At 41.6% G+C, this 27,301-nt stretch overlaps 1 long non-coding RNA gene across 2 annotated transcripts; it reads left to right on the plus strand.

The window, feature by feature from the left end:
- The first annotated feature begins 215 nt into the window (after positions 1-215).
- Positions 216-17,916, plus strand: LOC112445879 (uncharacterized). 2 transcript variants are annotated; one of them, XR_009494098.1, is made up of 4 exons: positions 216-469; positions 11,678-11,802; positions 15,800-15,936; positions 17,546-17,916. It is a non-coding gene; the product is annotated as an uncharacterized lncRNA (long non-coding RNA). The 2 variants fall into 2 exon arrangements; XR_003033885.2 differs by lacking the exon at positions 17,546-17,916 and having other exon boundaries at positions 230-469; positions 15,800-16,234.
- The last annotated feature ends 9,385 nt before the right edge of the window (positions 17,917-27,301 follow it).

Below are 27,301 nucleotides of genomic sequence, written 5' to 3' on the forward strand. Positions count from 1 at the left end.
CTCAGTCGTGTCCGACTTGGGAATGGAAAAGGGAGTTAAAACAGATGGCAAAGAAGAAGGACACGATTTTGCACTGCAGCCTTGGGAAAGATAAATGGCTCCCGCCTCAGAACTCTACCTGTCTCTGAGGAGGTGGGCGGAGCAACCGGCTGCAAGAAGCCAGGAGCGAAGTTAACACGTGCAGACCTGAGCAATCTAACCCCGAAGCCCGGCGGGGAGAGACGAATGCTGACTACCTCTCCCTGCCAGAGCACAGTTGAGGCTCTCGGGTGCCTTTTCCATCTCCGGCAGTTACTCTGACTCGACTGCACAGACTGGAGCTGACATCAGAAAAGAGAACTCCCAGCCGCAAAATGAGAAAAGTGTGAACGTTTGGCTGGAGGATGAGAATACTTAAAAATGCTTGTTAGCATGCATGTTACCTTTGAGGAAGCAGAGCAAATCGACAGTCCTCCTATCGAAATATTGGGTAAGACAGATCATGAAAAGACAAGCAAAATGTCGAAAGGCAAAATAAATGTACCACACATCATTACTAATTTGGGGGTGGTGGGGGAGGTTAAATGATGGACTATGTTTGGTGTTTATGGCAGTTTTTTTTTTTTTTAATGCCAAGTTAAGAGCTTTTACACAAATATTTCTGACCTTTGTCTTAATTTTATATTCTCCATTAAGACCTTCCTTTCCTCAAAAGTAAATCCTATCACCACATTAACTTTTCAAATCTGAAGGCCCACAGTTGAGATGATTCAGCTTAAGTAGAAAAATGTCATTTAGCCAGACTCAACTCATCTGGAATTTATAATAACTATGCAAGTTGTTTGGAACTTAGTTTTGTACTAACCAAACAATGAAGAAAATAAAGTTATATTAAAAACTTTATACAAATAAGCCAGGAGAAGGCCCAATTCTGTTCCATCACTGGCAGTAAATAAATGTATATTGTACAAACATTGTTGCTTAAGCTATATTATTCTTAGAGTCTTTGGCAAAGGCTGTTGCTAATGTCCAATGGGCCTCTGCTGAATATTAGGATGAGTGGATTAGAACTCTACCTGGTGCCCCTGGCCATCAGCTTGCAGAGCTGGCTTCGGAAGCATGTGATCCTATGCAGTTACACTGTGCATGGCTTAATCCTCTACTGTCACTATATTGAAATTCTGGATAATTTTATCTTTGATCTTGTGTTTTGGAAGTCAAGTCTGATGAAACAATGGAGCATAAGCATGAATGAAAGAGTTTGTTCTCCTTTCTACACCACTCTATTTGCATGTGGCACACATGATGCCCCATGAGCACAGAATTCTGGGGTACCCATGATGTGTGGGAGTTCAGTGAGATTCAAAGCAAGCACATGAGAAGTGTGTTCTAGCTCTGATTGAGTGGAACCCAAACTTGTTTCACGTTCAGAAAGAAGGTAATGGCATTCTGAAAAATACAAATGACCCAGAAACCCTATTATATCTTTTCTTACTCCCCAATCACTTCTGCTGAAAATGATGACATAGAATGAAAGGAAAAGATGGCAAGCCATAATTCCTTTTGCTTTCAGTTCTTTCTTGCTTATCAGTAAGCTGTAGATAGAAAGTATTAGTGAAATGTACACATATCAAGAAGTGAAAAAAAAAGTTAATCTTGTGCAGGGTTTCCACTCTTCCAGTAAGAACAAAAATACATAAACATGTACAAACTATGAAATACAATTTGAGTAATCTAGGTGATTCTGCAAACATGGTAAAGGCACTTATATTTGCATTTAAAGTGGGCATTGAACAATATAATCATTAACAGATTTGTGCTAATAATTTTAATTTTTTTATTTTCTCAGAATGACATTAAATACCAAATAAAAAGCATATGGACTTTCCTGGTGGTCCAGTGGTTAAGAATCCACCTGCCAAAGCAGAGGTCACAGGTCTGATCCCTGGTCTGGGAAGATTCCACATGCCACCAGGAAACCAAGCCAATGTGCCACAACTAGAGTCAGTACTCTAGAGGCTGTGAGCCACAATTACTGGAGCCCAAAGGCGCTAGAATTGGTACTCCAAAACAAGAGAAGACAACACAAGGAGAAGCTCACACACCACAACTAGAGCATATCCCCCACTCACCACAACTAGAGAAAGATCATGCATGGCAGCAAAGACCCAGCATGGCCAAAAATTTAAAAAAAAAAATTTTTTTTAAGCATTATGACATACTGGAAAAGACTGCACAAGAGAAAAAAAAACTTTATATTTTAAATTTCTAACAGCATTTTTCCTGCTGTTTTAACAGTGGCCTCTTGTTTTAATTTTGCCCTAGTCCCAGAGTTTATGTATCCAGCCCTGACTATATACATCTGAGAGTAGAAATAGTTGTCATTACTTTTCATTGACTCACTGTTCCATGCATTTGACAATATTCAGCACTCATTATGTATGAGGAATGTGCTAGTGGCTGGGAATATGGTAATGAACAAAATAGGCATGGTCTCTACTCTACTGGACTTCATTGTTCTTCCTTGAAATATAGCTATGCTTTATGTTTTAGTGTCCTCTAATTCAATGGGATTTTCCCTGTTAGGTCTAAATTAACAAAGTTGAGTTTCCTGTCAATGACAGGGAAGAAGTCTTATTAGTATGTCTGAACTCCTTCTGCAAGAGTGATTTTGTCACTCATGGTCAATCAGCAACCATACAGAGTATGGGATCTGGGATGAGAATCCAGTGAGAAAGGACAGCTTGGGAGTCCAACTGCCTGGGTTTCATCATAATTCTTACCTCTGGCTAAAGCTATGCCTTATTTGCACCTATTCTGATGGTCCCACCAGAAAAATGAGAAGGTGCTGGTCTCGCCACTCTCCAGTTCACCGTGATGTTACAGAAGTTAAAGGGCCGCACTTCTTCAGAAGCCTTCCTACCCGGTGTGTACACTTTCCAGACGTCAGCATTTTTGTGTCTCACAGAGATACCAAGAGCTGGCCTCCGAAGAAAGTGGGCCACAGACTGAAAGATGTTGGGGGAGGGGAGTGAAGGAAGGCAGAGGAGCCTGGAAATCATAGCTATCCAGAACCACTGAGGAGGGCGGCTCTTTTCTTCCTCTTTTCCCCTGAGAGTGTGTGCTGATCTGGTCAGTAGGACCCTCGAGTCTAAACTGCACTGTATGGTTACAAAGTTCAGTCCTATATAATAACTCCCTCAATATGGTCCACCAGGCATGTCTGATCACTGGTTGCAGCCCATGGAAATCACTATCAAGTTTGCTCCCCTTGATGAAGGTAGAGTTCTTGGGGAGTAACAAATATGCCATCATGAGGGAGATTGTAAGGGTGGAGCACTCATCCTTACCACAGGAAGGATGGGACTGCAGGAAATAGTGCGCTAGCATCAAAGTGAGAGAAGCATGAGATTGGGAGCCTGGAGTCCGATTTCCCACTAATTAGCATATATCCTCTCAGCAAGTAGCTTTCTAGACCTTGGTTTCCTCATCTATTAAATGAGAGTTGAATAAGAATATTTCAGATATCAACTAAAGCTCGAACATTTTTCCTTTGTCCTTTGTCTATAGCCTTCTCCAATCAATCCTTTCCAAAAACATGCCGCTGTGTAGAGGTCACAGACCACATCTTTTTTGTCCTTGATTCCCCACTATCACATGGTACTGGGAACACAGTAGGTGCTCAAGAAATGTTTACTGAATGAATGTGTCTTTGGACAATCTCTGTGAATGGATGTTGCTTCTTCTTATCTCTTCCCAGAGAAACAGGGCAGAAATCTATGATAACATAAGAAAAGGAAAGCATTCTAATAGTTGATAACACAGAATACATTAAAGCAATGCTCAGTCACCATACATTAAGTCTTTTTAATGTAGCTTTTAAACAGCTTTTCTTATTAGCCAAATGAAATACAGTAATCCTTTAACTCTCCTGTGTCAGATTATCAGCTATTTCAAGTAAGTGTTAACATTTCTGTCACTGGCAAAAGTGAATTATGTTTTCCTTTCCAAGCTTGCATCAACATGCCCAACAAGCAGGCTGAACACGCCTCTCTAATGGGACAGTGTGAGGTGCCACTGCTTGGTGATTATAAAGCAGCTCGACATCGGGGGGAGGGGCTATGACAGCCCCACCTGGCAGCTCGAGCAGAGCCAGGCAGCCCTGCAGAATGAGTGAATGAATGAATTGGGGTGTCCTCCCAGGTGAATAACAGGCCACCTACAACCTCCATGGCCTTGTTCTATAAACAGCTTGCACAGAAAATTCTAGATGTTGTTATCCCTTGTGTGTTTCTGTGTCAGGGATGCTGACAGTAGAGGGGAGACCAGTTATTTTATGAGCGAACTCCCCTATTTTAGAAATCTGGAAAATCTCTTCCCCAGGAAAATTCAGTTGGGTGACACAAAGTTCTCATTTTGCAAACCAGTTGATCACGGTCTTTCGGAGAGAGATCAAATTAAGAGAAAAATTGCAATAAGAATTCTAATTTCTTAGGTGTTAGAAGCAAGACAACAAGCCCAAAATTGAGCTCCATATCACCACCCTAGACTGAATTATAGTTTTGGCTCCCCTAGAATTGAAATCTTAAACCATCAGGAATTGCCTGATCAGCACTAGTTAGGTAATCTGCCTGCTAGAACCCTGGTGTCCTCCAAAGGAACCTTGCATTAGTCAATCCACTTTTTTTCCTAGAATAACTTTCTGGTTCCTGCTCCCTTCTGTCTGTCTTTCATTTTGTACAGCTCCTCAGAGTTATCTGAGGAATTACAGATAACTCCTCAGAGTTATCTGTCTGCTGGATTGGATGCTGTCTGGTTCAAGCCAACAATGCTTTTAAAATGTATTCAGTTGAAGTTTGTTTATTAACACAGATGAATGTGGCCTGGCCCTTGTCACCCTTCCTCCCACCCTGAGTCCTGGGCGGCTGACCTCCTCTCAAGTGCTCCACACCTCGTCCCAGTCTTCACCGCTCTTCCTTCTGCTTGGCGTGATTGTCCAAGTCCTGTGCCCAAGCTGTTTACCAGTTCTTTCTAGCTTAACTCCTAATTTACTCTCCTGAAACGTGGAGCAGTAGTCAAAATACTTAGTTTCTAGTCGCAAACATTGGTCACAAGCACCAACTTTGGAGAAGTTGCCGTTTACCAAATTCTGAAGTCGCTCTGCCTTTGTGGCCTGCCTTCCTGGGAAGGAGAAAGGTGTCTGCTTGGCATTTTCACTCCACTTAAGTAAAGCCATGCTTGTATTTTTCAAAAATTAAAAAAAAAACACAACACCTCGTTGTCTATAATAATTGGGAAAAAAATCAAGCTGGATTTAAAGTACAGTTTGTCTTGGAAAGAGAGGGATCTAGTGGGAAGAGTTGGAGTTGGAAGACGTGGGTCCATTTCCCAACACTAAGAAGTTCTGTGGTCTTGATCTTTCTGACCTCAGTGTCCTCATTTTTAGAAGAAGGAGACGATTGCCCCGCCATCTCCCAGAACGCTAGCAAGGATGAGATGATACCATGCTTGGGAAAGAAATGGCACAGGGCTCAGCAGGTGGCAGGTGCTCAGGTCAGTCAGGTCTGAATTCTGAGTTCCCTGTGATACCTATGTCAGAGCAAGTTAAATATGTCATGAGATCCTGATCTCTTTACATGTTCTTCCTCTAATCCTGTAAATTAAGAGAACCTTACATTATTGGCATTGTCATCCCTGTGTTCGTATTACATATGTGTCACAAGGCATGTGGTAAGAAAATTATCTTTCCCATTCTTATTTTTAGGGTCATCCGCTTGCATTAACCTCCATTTGAAAATACTGGAAGCTAAATATGAATAGAAAATACAAAGTTCGCCAAACTAGAACTCTGGTCAGCGTTTGGGAACCAAAATCTTGCTTTATTGATACCCACAGAAAATTCCTGGGATATTCACAGCAGTTCTCCAGAGCTTGCTGCATCACAAGAATGCCTGTGACCCTCTGAACTTTTGATCAATTGCTCATCTCTCATCTAAGATCTTATGCTAAGCGAAGAGCAGGGTATCCCTAAGATTAGTTATTAATTATTTATATGTATTAATAATACATTGCACTACCCTTTCACTACAGTGCTGACTTTTGAATATACTCAAGTTTTATAAATTATTGTCAACTTGAATAAGGCAATTTGAATAGGCATGGCATTTTTCGATAAATCATTATAATCTAGATCAGTTTATCCCATGTACCCTCTGGTCAATTGCCCAGGGAAGAAAAATGCCTGGAGTGGTGATTTGATCTTTTTGGTCATTCTATTCTATTCCTTTTTTTCCTGGAAACAGCACCCAGAGTTTGCTAGAGATCCACCTGAGTTCAGCCCAAGTGAACCAGTTAAGTAAGCTGATTCTTCCTCTGTCCCCAGAGGTGGGCATGGGACCCAGATCTTGCCAATCAGAGAGTGGGAACCCTTTGGTTCAGGATAGGCACGTGACCCAATCAAAGACAATCAGAACAATCCCAGTAATGCCAAGACATTTCCCCTGGGCTCTTTCCCTCATCTGAATTTATGTATCTATTTCTGTGTTTGGGAAAGAGGGTGGTTAGTTAAGACAACTTTTGTGTATGTGTCCAGGTTAGCAAGTTAGACCAGTAGGGAGGCAAATAAGGAACATGGTCTCTAAAACCATGAAGAATCATTTCTAGAAAGATCTTTGTTACCACTGATGGAGAACTTCCCTGCACCAAACACTGTATCGATCATCTCCTTTTTAAAAAAATTTTATTTATTTGCTTTGGCTATGCTGGGTTTTGGTTGCTATGTGGGCTTTTCTCTAGTTTTGGAGAGCAGGGGCTACTCTCTAATTGTGTTGCGCAGGCTTCTCACTACGGTGGCTTCTCTTGTCGTACAGCATAGCCTTTAGGGCATGGGCTTCAGTAATTGTGACTCCCAGCTCTAGAGCACAGACTCAATAGTTGTGGCACACAGGCTTAGTTGCCACACAACTTGTGGGGTCTTCCCTGACCAGGGATCAAACCCATGTCTCTTGCACTGGCAGGTGAATTCTTTACCACTGAGCCACTAGGGAAGCCAGGACAGTCTCCTTTTAATTCTCACAATAACTCCATGAAATAGATTATATTATTATTATGCACACTTTGCACATTAAGAAACTTGCCCAAAGTCACACAAATAGACAGTGACAGTCAGGATTTGAAGTGAATTTTTCCATGGACCAGGAGTAGGGGGATGAGGGAGATGGTTTCAGGATGAGTCAAGCACATTACATTTATTGTACACTTTATTTCTATTATTATGACATCAGCTCCACCTCAGATCATCAGGTATAAGATCCTAAAGCTTGGGTACCCTTGCTCTAGCTCCCAGCTCTCATGCTGCACAAATTGGCTACTCTAGCTCCTAGCTCTCATGCTCCATAAACTGGCTACTCATCAATCTAATTAACGATTTACAAAGAGCTCCTAAATTCCCCATGATGTAAATTTGTTATATCAGTTTTATGTTAGGTAAGAAGGGGAGAGTCTTTGTCACTTTATTCACTTGGTAATTGAAATGTTTCAGTTATTATATTTTCCCAATGAGTGTTTCAAAGAGGTAGATATGCAAGTGAAAGACTGTTTTGTTTTGTTTCCTGCTAAACTAGCTTTCCTGCTAAACTAAACATATGGAGAATTTAAGCTATGGCAACTTCCCAATAGTCTAGGAAACCTAGTGTTATGGATTGTACTTTATTGATTTAAAAAAAAAAAAAACCTTCAGAATTATAAATGTGATTAAAAATTACCTTTAAATGTGACTCTGAATTTGGAAACCTACAATGAAAAAACAAGTGATGGGTAATTTCTCATGACATGAATGAACCTATGAAATATGCATTTCTCTTCTTCCCATCTTGCCTCAACTCATTTGGTGTTTCAGTTTGTATAATAGTTAAAACTCCTGGCAGAGCAGAGGCAGTAATTGCAAACAGCTGTAAAGTATTACTCATCTTGCTGATCAAAATGACTTCCTGCTAAATAAACCATGAAAAAAGCTTTTCCACCCACAGAGAAGTGAAGTGTAAATGATATATAGACTCTACCATGAAGAGATCAACAGATTGCATTTTCCTATAACTATGGTTTTATATAGCAACAGTCACTTTCAAAAATAGCTTAAAAACTGAGCTATGGTTAGGAAAAAATTTGGGTAATAGCATTCACATGGCGGTAGAGTCCTGAGAAATACTTGGTGTTTCAAAGAAGAAGCACCTAAAAATTCCTAAAAGGAGAGTTGTCTGGCTTCTTCTCTCAGACTTTCTAACTTGGTGACAGCAATTTATAGTGTGGCATATGTACGCTTATTTTGGACACCATTCCATTTATCTTACCTTGTACCCATGGAACATTAGCTAGGCATCCATGGCTTCCCAGGTGGCACTAGTGGTAAAGAATATGCCTGCCAATGTAGGAGACATAAGAGATGTAGGTTCAACCCCTGGATCAGGAAGACCCACTGGAGGAGGAAATGGCATCCTACTCCAGTATTCTTACTGGGAGAATCTTATGGACAGAGGAGCTCGGCAGGCTACAGTCCACGGGGTCTCAAAGAGGCAGGCATGACTGAGCATCTAAGCACATAGCACAACAGGCCTTAGTCTTCTATTGTGGTTTTTAAGTTTCAAAGGAAACATGGCTGTTATAGAACTGACAATGGTAATGGAATTGATAATGGTGGTGGCATTGACAATATTGATGGCATTGGTAATGGTGATGGCATTGATAATGGTGATGGCATTGGCAATATGATGGCATCTTAAGGAGAGACAGTAACTCAGAAACCCCTTTGCTTGTTGGTTTGCTCATCACTCTATACTCTGGAAAAAATTCTTATACAGGTACATTTATATATGTGTACACATCCACACCCTGGAGAAATCCTTGTATGTGTGTAGCAAAGAACATATTAAAGGGTGTTCATAATATCATTGTTTGAAACAGGAAAATGTCAGAAATAACCCAAAAGTTCCTTATTGAGTAAAGGAATAAATAAAATATGGCATATTCATATGATAGATTACAACAGTTGAAGGAATGAGCTAAATCTATATGCATCATGATCAGATCTCAGACAATATTAAATGCAAAAAGCATAACTCCATGTATAGCATACTATTTGTGTAAATGTTTAAACCACATAAAAATATTTTTTATAAATGCACATGCTGCTGCTGCTAAGATGCTTCAGTTGTGTCCAACCCTTTGCAGCCCTCCAGACTTCTCTGTCGGAGAAGGCAATGGCACCCCACTCCAGTACTCTTGCCTGGAAAATCCCATAGATGCAGGAGCCTCGTAGGCTGCAGTCCATGGGGTCGCTGAGGGTTGGACACGACTGAGCAACTTCACTTTCACTTTTCACTTTCATGCATTGGAGAAGGAAATGGCAACCCACTCCAGTGTTCTTGCCTGGAGAATCCCAGGGATGGGGGAGCCTGGTGGGCTGCCGTCTATGGGGTCACACAGAGTTGGACACAACTGAAGTGACTTAGCAGCAGCAGCAGGCTTCTCTGTCCATGGGATTCTCTAGGCAAGAATACTGGAGTGGATTGTCATGTCCTCCTCCAGGGGATCTTCCCAACTCAGGGATTGAACTCGCATCTGTTTATGTCTATCTCCATTGGCAGGCAGGTTCTTTACCACTAGTGCCACCTGGGAAGCCACAAATGCACATACTTGTGCACAAAAGTATAGAAAATGGACTCCAAAATGTACAACAGATTTATTTCAGTGATTTGCTGTGAGACACTGAAGGAGAGTGGGCCAAAGGTGGTGGGATATTAGCTTTGTATAGTATACTTTATGATACAACAGAATGGGACATTAGCTAAGTGGTAATGTCCTTTAAAATAATTACTGAAAATAAATACAAGAAAATATTGTTGTTTGTTGTTGTTGTTTAGTCACTAAGTCCTGTCTGACTCTTTTTGCAACCCCATGGACTGTTGCCTGCCAGGCTCCCTCTGTCCATTGAATTTCCCAGGCAAGAATACTAAAGTGAGTTGCCATTTCCTTCTCCAGGGAATCTTCCCAACCCAGGAATCGAACCCACATCTCCTGCATTGGCAGGCAGATTCTTTACTGCTGAGCCACCAGGGAAACCCACCAGAAAATATTAACAGCGGTTAATTGTAAGAATTGGGAATATAAGTGCTTATTATATTCTTCTTTGCATGTCTCTGTAGCTTTTAAATTTATTAAAACAAAAAGCCAAGAAGGAAAACATTTATTAAAATATAAAGGAGTGAGCAGTTGAAAACAAAAGAACCTAGTTCTGAGCATCCTTGCTTCCTAGCAACCAAAGCAATCAGTGAAGGAAATGCAATGGATTAAGCAGTCCCCTATGTTTGCCACTTCACCAGAAGAAAGAAACTTTACCATAGGTCTCAAGTTTGAGTGGATCTTAATATGAAGGACCTTGAACGTACTTAATGTTTTTGAAAGCAATGCCATGCAGTGTGCAAAGATGTCTCAGTAGTGCTGTAGGTGTGTTGAATCAGCTCTCAGTAAGTAACCTGGAATACTGTAAAATTAAACAGGTATACATCAGGCATGTTGCAGGTATGTTCAGTTCCAGATCACTGCAATAAAGCGAATATTGCAATAATGTGAGTCACATGAATTTTTTGGTTTCCCAGCACATTTAAAAGTTATAGTTATACTATAGTGTGGGCTTCCCTGGTGGCTCAGATGGTAAAGAATCTGCCTGCAATGCAGGAGACCCAGGTTTGACCCCTGGGTTGGGATCATTTCCCGGAGGAGGAAATGGCTACCCACTCTAGTATTCTTGTCTGGAGAATTCCATGGACAAAGGAGCCTGGTGGGCTATAGCCCATGGGGTTACAAAGTTGGACATGACTGAGTGACTAACACTTTCCTTACATAGTGTAGTCCAGAGGTCCCCAGTCTTTTTGGCAGCAGGGACCAGTTTCATGGAAGACAATTTTTCCATGGACTGAGGGGAAAGAGGGGATGGTTCAGGTGGTAATGCAAGCAATGGGGAACCATGAGGAGTGGCAGATGAAGCTTTGATTACCTTCCATGGCCCAGGTGGGTGGGACCCCTGGTAGGTCTGTTAAGTGTGCAATGGACTTGTCTAAAAAAAACTGTATATACCTTAATTTAAAAATACTTTAGGGGAGTTCCCCAGCGGTCCAGTTGTTAAACATCTTCCCTTTCTAATGCATGGGGTGTGGGTTTGATCCTTGATTGGACAGCTAAGATTCCACATGCCTCACTGCCAAAAAACCAAAACATAAAACAGAAACAATATTGTAACTAATTCAATAAAGACTTTAAAAATAATTTATTGCTTAAAAAAAACACTAACCATCATCTGAGCCTTCAGGGAATCATAATCTCTTTATTGGCAGAGGGTTTGAAATTTTGCAAGAATTATCAAAACATGACACAGAGACACAAAGTGAGCAAATGCTGTTGGAAAAATGATATTGGTAGACTTGCTTAATACAGGGTTGCCATAAACCTTCAATCTGTAAAAAACACAGTAAACCCAAGCACAATAAAATGAGGTACGCCTTCAATTTTGTGTAGGCAATCCAACTTCAGAGATGAAACATTAATAGGTGCCTTTCTCCTGATCTGGTTTAGCATAAATCTTGGAGAATGGAGAGGAGTAAATGCCTAGCATTCCCTCGGTTCTCAACCGCTCTTCTTCCCACAGCAGATGACATCACATGCGGGATACCCTCCCAAGGGTATACTCAGTAGCAGGCACAGTTCTTACTCGAGAAAGTACATCATCATCCCAGCGAGATGAGATTCTCTGAAAGTCAATTACGCTGACAGGTATGATTATCCAAGTGTGGGTACGAATCATTCACAAGCACAGCTAATTTAATTCGTACTAATCATTGTCTCCTTGGGGCATCTCTTTTTTTTTGACTGAAACAAAATTTTGTTTTGATGCTGTGGTTGAAACTCTTGTCTTAGGCCAGAGCTCTCCATTATCTGTTGTTTTCTTCAAGCTTTTAAGAAGTGCTTTATGTAGGCAATGTAGGAGTACTGATTGGTAGGGCAGAAAGAAGGTTGTTGTCACTGTCCCTGTTTCTGTGGCCCAAGCTAAGGAGGGGAAAAGGTGTCTGAGAGACACCACAGCTGTCATGCCCAACCCTGACAAAGACCTGCTTCTGTGCTTGGGAGGTGGCTTTAGGATCACGGTACAAGAGAATGAGCACTCAGCTAGCAGTGATGGTCCCAGCTATGTCTCTGCCTCTGGCTTCCTGGGTGACCTCAGGCCAGTCACCCCAGTGGTGGCTCTCCCTCCCTCTCTCGGTCAGCTGCAAGGATGGAACTAGACAATGGCTTCTAAGCTTCCTCCCAGCTCTGGGACTCAGGATGTCAGGAAACCTGATGGTGTTGGCAGGATTGACCTCTGTGATAACCGGGGCCCTTTGCAAAATGAAAACGTGGGGCTCCATGTCCAAAATTTATTAAGAATTTCAAGAAAATAGCAACAGAGCATTAAATCAAGGGTGGAACTTTTCTAAATTCGGGGTGCTTTGATTGCATAGATTCCCAAGCCTATAAAGCCAGTGCTTTATCAGCCTGCCATGGTGGAACTGGTTCACCTCTCAGGGCAAGTGGGAGGGAGCACATGTTAGGTTAGGGGCAGCCAGAGATGAGGCAAAGGGCGAGTAAGAAGGGCCCAACATAGTGTGTGGTGAGGGTGGAGTCACAGAGGGGCTTGACCCCACGTGATTGTCTCTTCTGCCTTTCCAGATCTCGGGCATGGCAGGACTGCCCCAGATTTCAGAGACTTAACTTTTAAAGATCTTAACTTTATTCTGAAAGTCAGGCAAAGTCTGGGAGTGTAATTTTGCATAGCAGCTTTTATGCAAAGAGCCTAGCAGTCACCCCAGTTACGATGCTCAAGAAGTAGGTAGGTGATGCTGAAGTCTCAGCCAGTCAGGGTTAGTGTGTTGGTATGAGGTGGAAACCCCCAGCTAGAACACCAACCCCCATCTAGAATAACAACTTTCTGCCTTCTGCCTCTTATCTTGCTTTTGATCACCACCCACCACCTCCACGTCTGTAATCTTACTTGCTCATTGCATTGGTGGGAACCTAAGCTGTCTGGGCGGAGAAGGCAATGGCACCCCACTCCAGTACTCTTGCCTGGAAAATCCCATGGATGGAGGAGCCTGGTAGGCTGCAGTCCATGGGGTCGCTGAGGGTCGGGCACGACTGACCGACTTCACTTTCACTTTTCACTTTCATGCATTGGAGAAGGAAATGGCAACCCACTCCGGTGTTCTTGCCTGGAGAATCCCAGGGACGGGGGAGCCTGGTGGGCTGCCGTCTATGGGGTCACACAGAGTCGGACACGACCGAAGTGACTTAGCAGTAGCAGCAGCAAGCTGTCTGGGGAGGGGGGATCTGAGCTGCTTTAGCGGGAAAGTTCTGAAGACCCAGAAGTCTGTCCTGTATAAAAGATACCCAGAACAAAGGCTGGGTGATCAGCCTCTGGAGGTGACTCCACTGAGCCCACACTGGTGCTGAATAAACCCTGTTTTTCTGCATCTTCTGCTGCTTGTCTCTTTCTGCCACCATGGTTTCTATAACAGGTAGAGCTGTCTTGGATATTTGACAAGTGAGAACAGACCTCACTGTTGATGGTCAGAAACATTGCTCTTCTGCCTGATATTGAGTTGTGGTGTCCAGCCTTTGCCCTCACAATGAACACATTTACTTCTAGGCACATCCCCAGATGCCAGTGAGGATCCTTGACCCCTCAGTGTATGGAACCCCTCCTCAGCGTATGGAACATGGACAGGACCTCCGTTAGGGCCCCTTCTGCCATCCCCATCACTTCCCTTACTGGACTTGAAGAAATGAGGGTGCTTTTTGAAAGAGAGAGAGCCCAGGGCTGAAGGCCGGAAGACCTGAGGTTCAGCCCCCAATTCCCATTTATAAATTGAATGGCCAAAGAGAAGTCATTTGTTCTCCTGTGTTCCCACTGAAAAAATGGCAGTAAAATATCTGTCTCCTGGGGACACCATGGCCCTAAAATAACAGATAATATATAAATTTAAAAATAAAATCACTGCAACTACGGGATATAACTTGCGTTTCTTAAGACCCCCCCAAAGCTTCATGGATCCAAGTCATGATGATGATAATAATCATCTTTAGAGCTAGCCCCCAAGGCAGAAACTGCTGTAATCCCAACCCCCTAAATCCTTTGAGGCTCTGTATTTATCTGTACCATCTAGAAAAGGATGCACATGCAAATGAGCAAAGTCACATCAAAATTTGGAGAAGAAAAAAAAACAAGAGAAGAGGTTTAAGAGATTTACCCCACCAATCTCTTAGTAATTTTCGTGCTCATTATCAGTAAGCTGTGTTTTTCTTGTAAAAGAACTACTTGGGCGTGCAGTGACTTGAGATAATTAAGGATGCATTTACATTTTATGGAGCCACTAATGCCCTCAGCATTCAAGGATATCTGGCTTTAGTTACCCATGATACTTTCCTCCAATCAGTGAATATTAAAATATTTAACCTGTGGTCAGGCAATAACCTCTTAAGACACTGGGACTTGATTCAGCGATGTTAAGAGGTCAAAAGGGGATTTGTCAACAAAGAAAAACCATAGCTCCTCTCCAAATTCCACTTGCACAAATGTTTTTCTCCTTCTTAACCGTTTGAAGGATCTTGTTAAAATTTCCCATTTAAAATAGGAATTGGAAGGTCCACAGGGTAACTTAGGAAAGAACAGCTTTTAACATGGTTTCCAAAGGACAACACACACACAAAGCAATGTTGCAAATAACTGGCCCTGTGAACAATGAGGATCAGAAGAAGGTAGAGAGTGTGACCAGCTGTTTTTCTGAAATCTCTTCCAGCTCTAACATCCATGTAGTTGTACAGAGGTTAGGATGTGTGATCACCCAGTGTCTAGTCCTCTGGGTCTCCTGGAGCAAAAAGATTCAGGCTCTCTTCAATACCATGAAATCTGCCTAGACCTCACCTGCAAAGAGAAGAGTCCTGCCACACGTAGCTCCTGAAAGCCGTTTTTTCCACCGACAGAGGATGGAATTTCCTTTGCAAATCTAACCAGCCATCCTGCAAACTGACATAGGACCTGGGAATGAGATGGGCTGAAATTGTATGCCTGTGTTACATTGCCACCCTCTTATTTGGCCAAGTGCATGTAAATAATTGAACAAAATAAATTGCAGCCCAACACAGTCCACACAGCAGCAGGCAGTCAAAACCATCTGGGACTAGATATGTGAAGAAGGGAGTATAAAAACAGAGTATTTAGAAGTCTGATCTGTCTGTGGTTCTAATTTTCAAAGTCAGAAGAGACGAGTCCCCTAGGAGACTGGACCCTGCTTAGAAAGACACCTGAACCAAGCAGTAAAATAATATGAAAATACCAAAAAATAAAAATAAAGAAGAGAAATAGACATGTAGCTTCAGCACGGGACTCCTGTGGTATCTCGCAACACCATGCTTCATGAACCCCAAAGAAAGCGAAAAATCTAGCTAGTGTTATAAATCCTCGTCAGCTGAATTATTTCACATGTTGCGGCCTGACTTAAGTTATTCATCGCAGAGGCTAGCAGCTCCCTGATGCATCCTTCCATGTCACTGGACAGGGTAAAAATAATAAATTGGCCATTGTGAGACACTCTGAGTTCTGTGGGGTTGAGCAGAGCATATTTTATATTCTTCTCTAGGAACTGCCTCTTGTTGGTAGTAAATGGTTGCCAGCGCTGCTGTTTCTCAATAGACAAGTCCTAGAAGTACAGATAATTCAATTTTCATTCACTCTTAGGTCTCCTGCTACCCATGTTCTTCCTTGACACCGACAAGGCTGTACCTGTCTTCTCGGCCTGAGGCCTGAAGTAGTGCTGGTATGGTTGGCCCCTCGCCAGAAGAGATGATGAACCATTCTGAAAAGCCTCTCACCCGGTGGGTCCAGTGAGCACAAACTGTCCAGTGGTCATTTTAGCTGATTCTTCCTACTTAGCTCATGTCTTCCCAAGAACATAGATGCCAAGGTGTTGACTCGATAATCAACTGGGTTTGTATTTAAGTTTTTCAGGGTCTCCATTACAGTAGAAAATATCATGACACTGGTAGCATCCGCTGTTACATTGAAATTAAATTACTACTTTCATACTGTTGGCATGACATGTACAATTCCTATACCTCCTTGGAAAACAGTATTAAGGATTATTAAGAGTTATTAAGGATCATTAAAACATTAATACAGTTTGAAACAACCTTACCTATGAAAAATTCATTCTAAAGTTATTATTTAACAGTAAAAAAATAAGTGAGGTATGTATGCATGTAACCAATTTTGATACACGTGGCTACATGGAACAATGTATCCCATACAATGTTAAAAGATAAAAGTTCAGGGACTAGAATATATTTTATGATGTTAACTATGAAAGAAAACATTGATCTATATAGGGAAAAGATGATAAAGGTGCAAAAATTGGTATTAGAGAAATCGGATTATGTAGAATTTTCCTGCACTCAAATCTGCCTGCAACACTGCTTTTACATTAAAAAAAAAAAGCTTAAAGATACTGAGAATGTCGATCAGTATTTGGCAGTTCTTCTGAAACTGGATCTAAACAACTCAACTCTTCCAATTGTTTTGAAACAAAGTGAAAGAGGAAGTTTACCTTTTTCATTGTTTTTAAATAACCAGGCATAGGGTCTTTAATCTCACAGTTGGCTTCTTTGTTTGAACATTTCACCTGTAATTATCTTCATGATCCTCCACAAGATTTTAAAAAGCTGAGAGGTGTACTTTGGTGTTTCCACAGTCTCTCTCCTCTACTGTCCTGAGATTCTTAATTGCATTTTTAAAGAGCCCTCATCCTCCATTTCTAAAGGTAGAATGCAGAGACAAGAACTGGGCTTGATGACAGTCTGCCTGCCAAGAATTCAAACCGCTCAGTCGTGTCCGACTCTTTGCGACTCCGTGGATTGTAGCCCACCAGGCTCTTCTGTCCATGGGATTCTCCAGGCAAGAATACTGGAGTGGGTTGCCATTTCCTTCTCCAGGGGATCTTCCCGACCCAGGGATCGAACCCAGGTCTCCCACATTGCAGGCAGAGGCTTTAACCTCTGAGCCACCAGGGAAGCCCAATTCAAACCACAACACACTACAAACCACTCAGATAGGAGGCCCTCCATCAAGAGCCATCATCGGACAGTATAAAATGTAAACCACATACCCCCAAATAGCAAATATTGTGGGTGGCCGTGGCGCTGGCATTTGGAAAGATGAGTAAATGCAATTAAGAAACCAGGCAAGGACGTAAACATCCCATGTAGCTTACAAAAGGCCAGCCACATTGTGTTTATTTTAATATTGTTTAGCGGTAACACTAATAAAGAGAGCATCCTGATTGTGCGAACTAAATTTTCAGTCATAATGAATGCTACAAACTTAACCTCCCAAGTTTAAATAGGCTACAATGTCTTGGGAAAAATGCAAGAAAAATTATTTGATAAAGGTGACGGTTTTTCACACCTGAAAATAATGTTTTTCTTCCAGCCTGTCTTGATCAACAGTCGGCAGCAACACATTGCAGATATAATCTCAAGGCCTTGTGGCATGTACTTGTCACTACATGCATAACTTACTATGGACAGAGGGTCACGGAGATTTTGAACATAATTTCCCACACGACAGGAGATTAAATAGACCACACTGGAAGAAGGCAAGAAGAAGCTAGGTCTCTGGAGTACCAAAAAGTAAACTTCAGCCAGTTCTAGAAACAGATAAACAGCAGGAAATATACTTTCAGATGGGCTACTTTCTCAGTAGCTGCTGCTTTCAAGAACTCTGGGGAAAGGATGAATTACTGGGTAAGAATGTAATAGGAAAAGGCCTTCCCTGGAAAGATTTGGAGTGGAGGGAAATCAGCATGTCCTCATTTGTGTCTTACTTTCTTCTCTCCCTTTGTGATCCCCCTTTTCTTGAAGCATAACCTAGCCCCTGAACGTGTCACCTGTCCCCCGCATCGGAACCTACTCTTGAGACTGCACTCCTGATACATGTAGTGAGGTGTTAAGTCAACGCCGTACCTTTCAATGTGTGTATAAATATTAAGCTTTCTTTCTATGCTGTCTTTCAATGAAGGAGAATCAGACTTCAATAAACAAGACATTGAGGAACAAGAGAATTTTCCTGTATCCCAGAAACCATTCTTCCCAGTGTCCTCCAGAATGACCTTGAACCTGCTTTGCCTAGTAACTCAGCTGGTAAAGAATCCACCTGCAATGCAGAAGACCCCAATTCAATTCCTGGGTTGGAAAGATCCCCTGGAGAAGGGATAGACTACCCAATCCAGTATTCTTGGGCTTCCCTGGTGGCTCAGATAGTAAAAGTATACGCCTGTAATGTAGGAGACCTGGGTTTGATCCCTGGGTTGGGAAGATCCCCTGGAGGAAGCCATGGCAACCCACTCCAGTATTCTTGCCTGGAGAAGCCCCATGGACAGAGGAGCCTGGCGGGCTATGCAGCCACAAAGAGTTGGATGCGACTGAGTGACTAAACACAATCACAGGATTATTATGAGGATTAGATAAGTTCATCCTTGGAAGTCTGTGGTGCCATGCCTGATGCAAATGAAGGGCACAATATGTATTAACTATTATTATTATCATCATTTGATGGAAAAATTTTCTGAAACAAAAGTCACATGAAAACATCATCAGTCATAAAATACATGTGAGTGAAAGCATGTAGGAAGCTAGTTTATGATGCAGAACAGTTCAAAACGAACATCGGCCATCTGGGCTCCCAACCTGGTGTCACCACATGGCCACTGTGTGACCCTAGGCCTCAGATTCCTGCCTGGAAAAGTAGGGAGATAATATTTGTTCCACCGAGTTGCTGTGAAGATTAAACCTGCTACGAAATTTAAAACCCTGAACAGTGACTGACACAAAATCAATCCCCAATGAATGGTAGCAGGAAGAAAGAGTGCTCTTCAACTAAAATTTTGTCCCCAGAAAATGTTTTGAGAAGGAATGAGTGTTTGAGAATCTTACTGTTGGAGTTGGGGCTACAAATAAGCCCCAAGAGGTGAACAAATGGAGAAATCAGTTTTCAGGGTTTGCTGGTCCCTGGGCTGGAGAATATTTCAAAGATGTGGGGGCCCAAAGCCCGAGCCCCAAATTAGGCAGGGTTGTCATTTAGTCCTTGCCAAGTGGCATGGCCAGCCATCTCAAAGGAGGGAATGAAAAGAAAAGCCAATGGAGGCTCAGTTTCACAGTTCAACTACTTCTTCTAAACACACTCCCATATCAATCTCTCATCTTCCCAAGGCGGGATAGAGGGAGTTTGTGGTGAAAGACTGGAAACCTTCCCTTCCTTATTTTTCCCTCTTGTAGAGAGAGAGAGAGAAATGTTGTGCTCCCACCAGGAACTTGCAGATTATAGAAATTTCTACCAACACTTGGTTTTGATTAATGTATATCTCTGTTTCTAATATCCACATGTTCTATATGGAGAACTAAGTGGGAATTTCTTCCAAAGCCATCTGATAGACACACTAGAAGTATGTGATACTTTGTCTTCAAGATGACCACCACCAATTCCTCCCCTCTCTATTTGAACATACCATCCTTCCATCTGGGCTTCCCTGGTGGCTCAGAGGTTAAAGCATCCACCTGGAATGCAGGAGACCTGGGTTTCGATCCCTGGGTCGGGAAGATCCCCTGGAGAAGGAAATGGCAACCCACTCCAGTACTCTTGCCTAGAGAATCCCATGGAGGGAGGAACCTTGGTAGGCTACAGTCCATGGGGTCGCAAAGAGTCAGACACAACTAAACGACTTCACTTATCCTTCCATCTAGAGATGAAGTTTCTTCTTCCACCTTGTTGAATTTGAGCTAGCATACAAGTGCCTTTTTCTGGTAGAATACAACAGAAGGATGCTGCATGGATTCCTAGGCTAGGTTACCAGATACCTTACAACCTCTGGATGGCAGTCTTGCAATATTCGCTCTGGGAGAAGCCAGCTTCTATGTTAGAACCTGACTTCCCTGAGACCTCCATGCTGTGAGGAATGTGAAGAGTTGGACATGACTGAGTGACTGAACTGAACTGAAAGGGATACTTTGCCAGCCTCCAGATATTCCATCCAGCCTGAAAGACACGTGGGTGGAAAGAATGCATTGTAGACATCAACTTGGTCAGTTCTTCAGAAGACTCCAGTCCCAGCTGCAGTCCTGTGAGAAATTCCAAGTGAAAACCACACAGCTGAGCCCAATAACTCCCAGACCCTTGAGAGAGAACAAATAATAAATAAAGTTTTCAGGTGAATGAGTTTTAGGATGTTAGTTATACAGCAGTTGGTACTGCCTTTATCACATTTTTCAATGAACCCGCCTTTGTTTTTTGATCTCACTCAAATGGTGCTTGAACAACTGAGACTAATTTTTATTCAGAGGAATTTAAAGTTAAAAGTTTGTTTTGGTGTTATCTGAACAAAACTACAAAATTCTCCTATGCAATCTCTATAAAAGATTGGTTTCTAATCCTCAATTAAAATGCATTAAAAAAGCAAATGAAATTGGGCTCTTTCTACAAGGCTAAATGTCTAATGCAAATAATAGACCTGATAACAGAGAATGAATATTTACCATGAAACAAATTTTCAATCATTTGATGCCAATTAAGATTGTAATTGCTGCCTCAGTATCACCAGATCATTCACAGTTTCAGGAAGTAGGAGTATATTTGGTTACATTTATTTAACTTGTGTAAACTCCTGTGATCTGTTATTTCCAGAGTAAAATGGAATTTGAAACCAGAAACATTTCTGATCTAATTTTCTGCAGATGTAGGCCTTAAAATCAGATATATTAGTTAAGCTAATTGTGCAAATGAGTCCATGCTCACAAGCTTGGTGCTCAAAGGAACTTAGATAACCAAAGGTATAACCAATTTATAATTTATTTAGTCCTCCTTGACTATTCAAATCCCTTTTATAAATTTGATGAATTTTTTGTGAAAGGCATTCTTTTAATATATGGTTATGATATAGATTTATATAGAAGAAGACAACTATGTTTTCCTGCAAGGGTTATTTTTCTAAAGGCCAAAGAGGTTCTTCTACAAGATTGTGCTTATTTCTTTGGTCTAGGAAGCCAGGGTACCTGGGACTTGCAATCTTTCAAGTCCTTTGCACACAGGGTTAGCATCTTCTCTGAGCTTCTGTTTACCCTCCTGGGGCAAAAAAAGAGAGAGAGAGACAAAGACAGAGAGAGAGAGGAGGGGATATGTGGGATTTAGGAATTAGACATATGAACTCATTCATGTAAAAAGTGACCAGCTTGAACTCTGACTCTTATGGCAAATGATACATACATAAGAACACAGGAAGAGAACTCTCCAATTCCCCAAAGCCCAGGCTGTTCAGTTGAGCATTTTGAACACCACTGGAAGCAGCTTATGTTAACTCTTATGGACAACACGTAAATTGCTGTATTGATATAGCTTCTACCCAAGAGAATCTGGCAGAATCACATCTGTGTTCAGGGTTGGTATGATGTTGGTATTTCTGCCCCAGGGGACATTTCTGGTGTTTTAAACCATTCTATCCCCAGTCCTACAATTTCAGGTCATCTCAATCCACTATCCAACCAAACATGGAGGGCAGAGCAACCCTGTCTTAGAATTGCAGATGAAGTGGCTGGGACAAACATATGAGAGCCTACCCACCATGGACCTTATAAATAGGACGTGTGTACTCCTTTTGCATTCTACTGTGGATATATTGGTGAGCTTTGGGATAAAAGATATTCAACATTTAGTGTATACATGCTCAGTCACTCAGTTGTGTCCAACTCTTTGTGTCCCCAGGAACTATAGCCCACTAGGCTCTTCTCCTCTGTCCATGGAATTTTCCAGGCAAGAACATTGGAGTGGGTTGCCATTTCCTACTCCTGGAGATCTTCCTGACCCAAGGATTGAACCTGTGTCTTCTGCATTGGCAGGTGAGTTCTTTACCACTGTGCCTCCTGGGAAGCCACAACATTTAGTTGGGCTTTGGTGAGGGCCTATGAATCACTGTTGATGGCTCTGAAGCATTGCAATTGGTTGTGCTTGTAGCCCTGAGATGTTAGGATGGCTTTCAGGTCTCTTCTGGGGCTTCCCAGCTGGTGCAATGGTAAAAATAAAAAAAATGCCTGCCAATTCAGGAGATGCAGATTTGATCCCTGGGTCAGAAAGATCTCCTGAAGTAGGAAATGGCAACCCATTCCAGTATTCTTGTCTGGAGAATTCCATGGACAGAGGAGCCTGGTAGGCTATGGTCCATTCAGTCACAGAGAGTTGGACACGACTGAGCACTTAGGCACAAGGCTGCTCCAGGAATTCAGAACGAAGTGAAGGAAAAGGTGGTGGAGTGGGGGAGATGGAATGGGGAAGCATATAAAGGAGAATATTTAGACAAATCTATTGAAGAGGTAGTCTGATGAGATTGATCTTCAAAAATAGCAAAAAATAGGCTTTTATTTTGACATATGTTTGAATTATCTCTGTTAGCAAAAATAGAACCCAATTGTAGACTGAGAGAATTGAATTAGAAATTTATTTTATGTTGTTTTTTATTAATTTTGGCTGCACTACATGAAGTGTGGGATTGTAGTTCCCCAAACAGGGATTGAACCCATCCTCCCCACCTTGCAGTGGAAACTTGGAGTCTTAACCACTGGACTGCTGGAGACAACCTTAGAATTTTAAAAATAGTGTTTTGAGCAATTCTAAATTCAACAAATATTCACAGGAACACACAGGTCTCTATAGGAAGCAAACATGACTCAAGCCAGATAGACATTATCAATGGTAGAGGCAGCCCAAAGTGATTATAGTTTGCTTTTATTCTCTATATGAATGGTAAATTTGTGAATTTCCGCCCAGCAACAAAATCAATAAAACTGTGGTTTATGTTTCACAATCTAAAATGGCTGATTCACATAAAAAGGAATGCATTTGAGTCAGTTCTAATGAGGTGGATGAACCTTGAATTTATTATACAGAGTGAAGTGAGTCAGAAAGAGAAAGGTAAATATAGTATTTTAAAGCATATACATGGAATCTAGAAAAATGGTACTGAAGAATTTATTTACAGGGCAAAGATGGAGAAACAGACATAGAGAATAGACTTATGGACATGGGGAGAGGGGAGGAGAGGGTAACATGTGTGGAAAGAGTAACATGGAAACTTACACTACCATATGTAAAATAGATAGCCAACAGGAATTTGCTGTACGGCTCAGTAAACTCAAACAGGGACTCTGTATCAACCTAGAGGGGTGGGATGGGGAGGGAGTTGGGAAGGAGATTCAATAGGGAGGGAATATATGTATATCTATGGCTGATTCATGTTTAGATTTGACAGAAAACAGCAAAATTCTGTAAAGCAATTATCCTTCAATAAAAAAATAATAAAATGGCTGATTCATACACTTTTGAAAATACATTTTTATTTTCTACAGTTATACTTTTTTCCTTGTTTGGGAAATTTACAAGGGGACATACCTCGACCTTTGCCTCATGCTTTGTGATTGTTGTCTCTAATGATTTTTCTGCAATTTCTCTAAGGAGCCATCAGGACACCTAGACTTTATGTTGGCTTTGAGAAAATAGCAAAAGCCAAAACAGAGAAGTCAGAAATTTGAAATCCTATAAAATCTTGTAGTGGTTCATTTAAATGGATGCAATTTTGATTGTCACTAAAAATAATAATTGAGTATCATGCTGACACAGGTAGTACAATGAGCCCTTGGCTTGTGGATTTAGCATTCATGGCTTTGAGTGTTCTTAAATGACCCTGAAAGTCCATAGCATGTAGTAATTTGTAGTTTCGCTGAGACGTGACTCTGAACTTCGTGCCCTGGGAGGCAGGAATGAGTCATTTAGCTCAATCAGTTCAGTTAGTTCAGTCACTCAGTCGTGTCCGACTCTTTGCGACCCCATGAACCACCACCAACTCCCAGAGCCTACCCAAATGCATGTCTGTTGAGTCGGTGATGCCATCCAACCATCTCATCCTCTGTCATCCCCTTCTCCTCCTGCCCTCAATATTTCCCAGCATCAGGGTCTTTTCAAATGAATCAGTTCTTCCCATCAAGTGGCCAAAGTATTAGAGTTTCAGCTTCAACATCAGTCCTTCCAATGAACACCCAGGGCTGATCTCCTTTAGGATGAACTGGTTGGATCTCCTTGCAGTCAAAGGGACTCTCAAGAGTCTTCTCCAACACCACAGTTCAAAAGCATCAATTCTTCACTCAGCTTTCTCTAGAGTCCAACTCTCACGTCCATACATGACTACTGGAAAAACCATAGCTTTGACTAGACAGACCTTTTTGACAAAGTAATATCTCTGCTTTTTAATATGCTATCTAGGTTGGTCATAACTTTCCTTCCAAGGAGTAAGCATCTTTTAATTTCATGGGTGTAATCACCATCTGCAGTGATTTTGGAGCCCCAAAAAATAAAGTCAACCACTGTTTCCACTGTTTCCCCATCTATTTCCCATGAAGTGATGGGACTAGATGCCATGATCTTAGTTTTCTGAATGTTGAGCTTTAAGCCAACTTTTTCACTCTCCTTTTCCACTTTCATCAAGAGGCTCTTTAATTCCTCTTCACTTTCTGCCATAAGGGTGGTGTCATCTGCATATCTGAGGTTATTGATATTTCTCCCAGCAATCTTGATTCTAGCTTGTGCTCCATCCAGCCCAGCGTTTCTCATGATGTACTCTGCATACAAGTTAAATAAGCAGGGTGACAAAATACAGCCTTGAAGTACTCCTTTTCCTATTTGGAACCAGTCTGTTGCTCCATGTCCACTTCTAACTGTTGCTTCCTGACCAGCATACAGGTTTCTCAAGAGGCAGGTCAGGTGGTCTGGTATTCCCACCCCCTTCAGAATTTTCCACAGTTTATTGCGATCCACACAGTCAAAGGCTTTGGCATAGTCAATAAAGCAGAAATAGATGTTCTTCTGGAACTCTCTTGCTTTTTTGATGATCCAGCAGATGTTGGCAATTTGATCTCTGGTTCCTCTGCCTTTTCTAAAACCAGCTTGAACATCTAGAAGTTCATGGTACCATGACTTTATTCTCTACTTGTTTCCTTATAGGAGTTTTATGGGCTGGGGGATTTGCAAAGGTCTCAGGGACATTTGCAAATGTCTCACAACATTCTCATATCTAATATAATGTTTTAACAGTAGTAAAAGGGTAAAGGGGATAGATACATAGACTGCAATGATGTAATACAATTTCAGTGTGTTGTGCTGTGCTTAGTCACTCAGTCATGTCTGACTCTCTTTGACCCCATGGACAAAGGAGCCTGGTGGGATTCTCCAAGCAAGAATACTGGAGTAGGTTGCCATGGCCTCCTCCAGGGGATCTTCCCAACCCAGGGATCGAATCTAGGTCTCCTGCATTGCAGATAGATTCTTTGCCATCTGAGCCACTAGGGAAGCCCAAGAATACTGGATTGGGTAGCCTATCCCTTCTCCAGTGGATCTTCCCAACCCAGGAATCAAACTGGGATCTCCTGCATTGCAGGTAGATTCTTTATCAGCTGAGCTACTAGGGAAGCCCACAGTTTCAATATAGAACACTGAATGTGAAATCTTGATGAATACTTATTTTATTGATTTCTTATGAACTGGAATAATGCCTGTTAAACATCTAAGACATGATGGAAGTTTCTTTACATGTTAATTCCTTTCCTTTGCTTCTTATTTGTTATTTAAGCAGTTATATGATAGCTTCCACTTAACAATGAACTTCCTTTGAATTAGATGAAGGGAAAAAATATCAAAGGCTACCACTGCTTCTTTATTTTTGTTTTTTTCAGGATTTGAACAATGTTTAGTGCAAAGTCTCCCTAAGATAAGGAATCACTGTCACAAAGCCCACCCACACTTGATTTAGCAGTCTATATTCATGTGTAGCGACAGAGGCATTGTTTATACATTCTCTTAATCTGCAGCCTCATAGTGTAACAGGATTAGGAATCTGGGCTCATATGCAGATGTTAGGGTGTGTGGCAAAATTGAGACACTTCAATAAATTTGCTTTTGAAGGTTAGGAATGGGGACTTGATACAACCATTTGGCTCTCCCACAGAACCTCAATAATCCTTCTGATGGAAATCTCATTAATATGTGTTTCAGATCACATTATATTAATACACATGTCATGTCTGCTTAAAAATCAAGTAAGCCTTATTTTTTCATTAAGGTCTTTTTTAAGTGAGTGAATGTTTCAATAAATGACACTGAAATAACTTTGCTCATAGATTTGGTATGAGCAAATATTTGCTCATATTTAGTTAATATACACATGAAAGATGATCCAGAATGCACCCATCACTGTTCTAAAGCTCAGGAAGCTGAATGTCATTCGATGCATCCTTGTAACAGATTGTCATAATTAGAAGAGCCTAAGATTTTATCTTTTTGTTTGGACTTTTCAGGGGTGAAAAGTTTTAATAATGCCGCATCCCCCAATCCAGGTTTCTGAGGTACTGAACTCTCTTAGGAATGACAAACAGCAGAAATCAGACAATTGCTTGATCATCAAAAACATGGATACAGTAATTCATACCAGCAGGGATATTGAGTTACCTTCCTCCAATCAAAATAATGAGAAAGAAGTTATACACTTGCATGAAAATAGAAATTTAGGGTGGCATTACAGTTTTCCAGTTGTAATCTGCTCTTCCGCCACCCCTGGCCCCTTAACTGCCTTAGATTTACAAACTGCTTCAGCAACCATCAGCCAAGAAATGTACATGTCATCTGTAACCATCAGCCAAGAAATGTACATGTCATCTGCAAATCACAGATCTTGACTCGAGTGATTGCACAGAGAGAAGTGCTGAAGGGTTTGTAGTGGCCAGGACAAGACTTAAAAGTGATGCGAAATAGGGAGCAAAGAGGGCTGCAATTGCCTTGGAGCCTAAAATAGACTGAGCTTCAATACCATAGAAAAAAATCACCAGCTTCTCCATCATTTCTTTAAAGGTCAAAATTTTTGTAGGTGGACTGGGAGAGCAGCGGATTGCAGATGCGTTTAACAGCAGGATATTTTCCGCTGCCATGACCAGTTAAGGAAGATTTTCAAAAACACATCTGCTGGTAAACAGTTTGGCCCTACCCTGGGTCATTCGCCTTCTCTGGTCTCCTTGCTGCATGGATTCTTACCTGGGTAGAGTCCCAAACCTCACATCAGTCAAAGCTAGGCTTTCAGTATAGTCCATTATGTTTCTTGCAGAG

Source organism: Bos taurus, chromosome 3 (genome assembly GCF_002263795.3).
Source record: "Bos taurus isolate L1 Dominette 01449 registration number 42190680 breed Hereford chromosome 3, ARS-UCD2.0, whole genome shotgun sequence".
NCBI lineage: Eukaryota > Metazoa > Chordata > Mammalia > Artiodactyla > Bovidae > Bos > Bos taurus.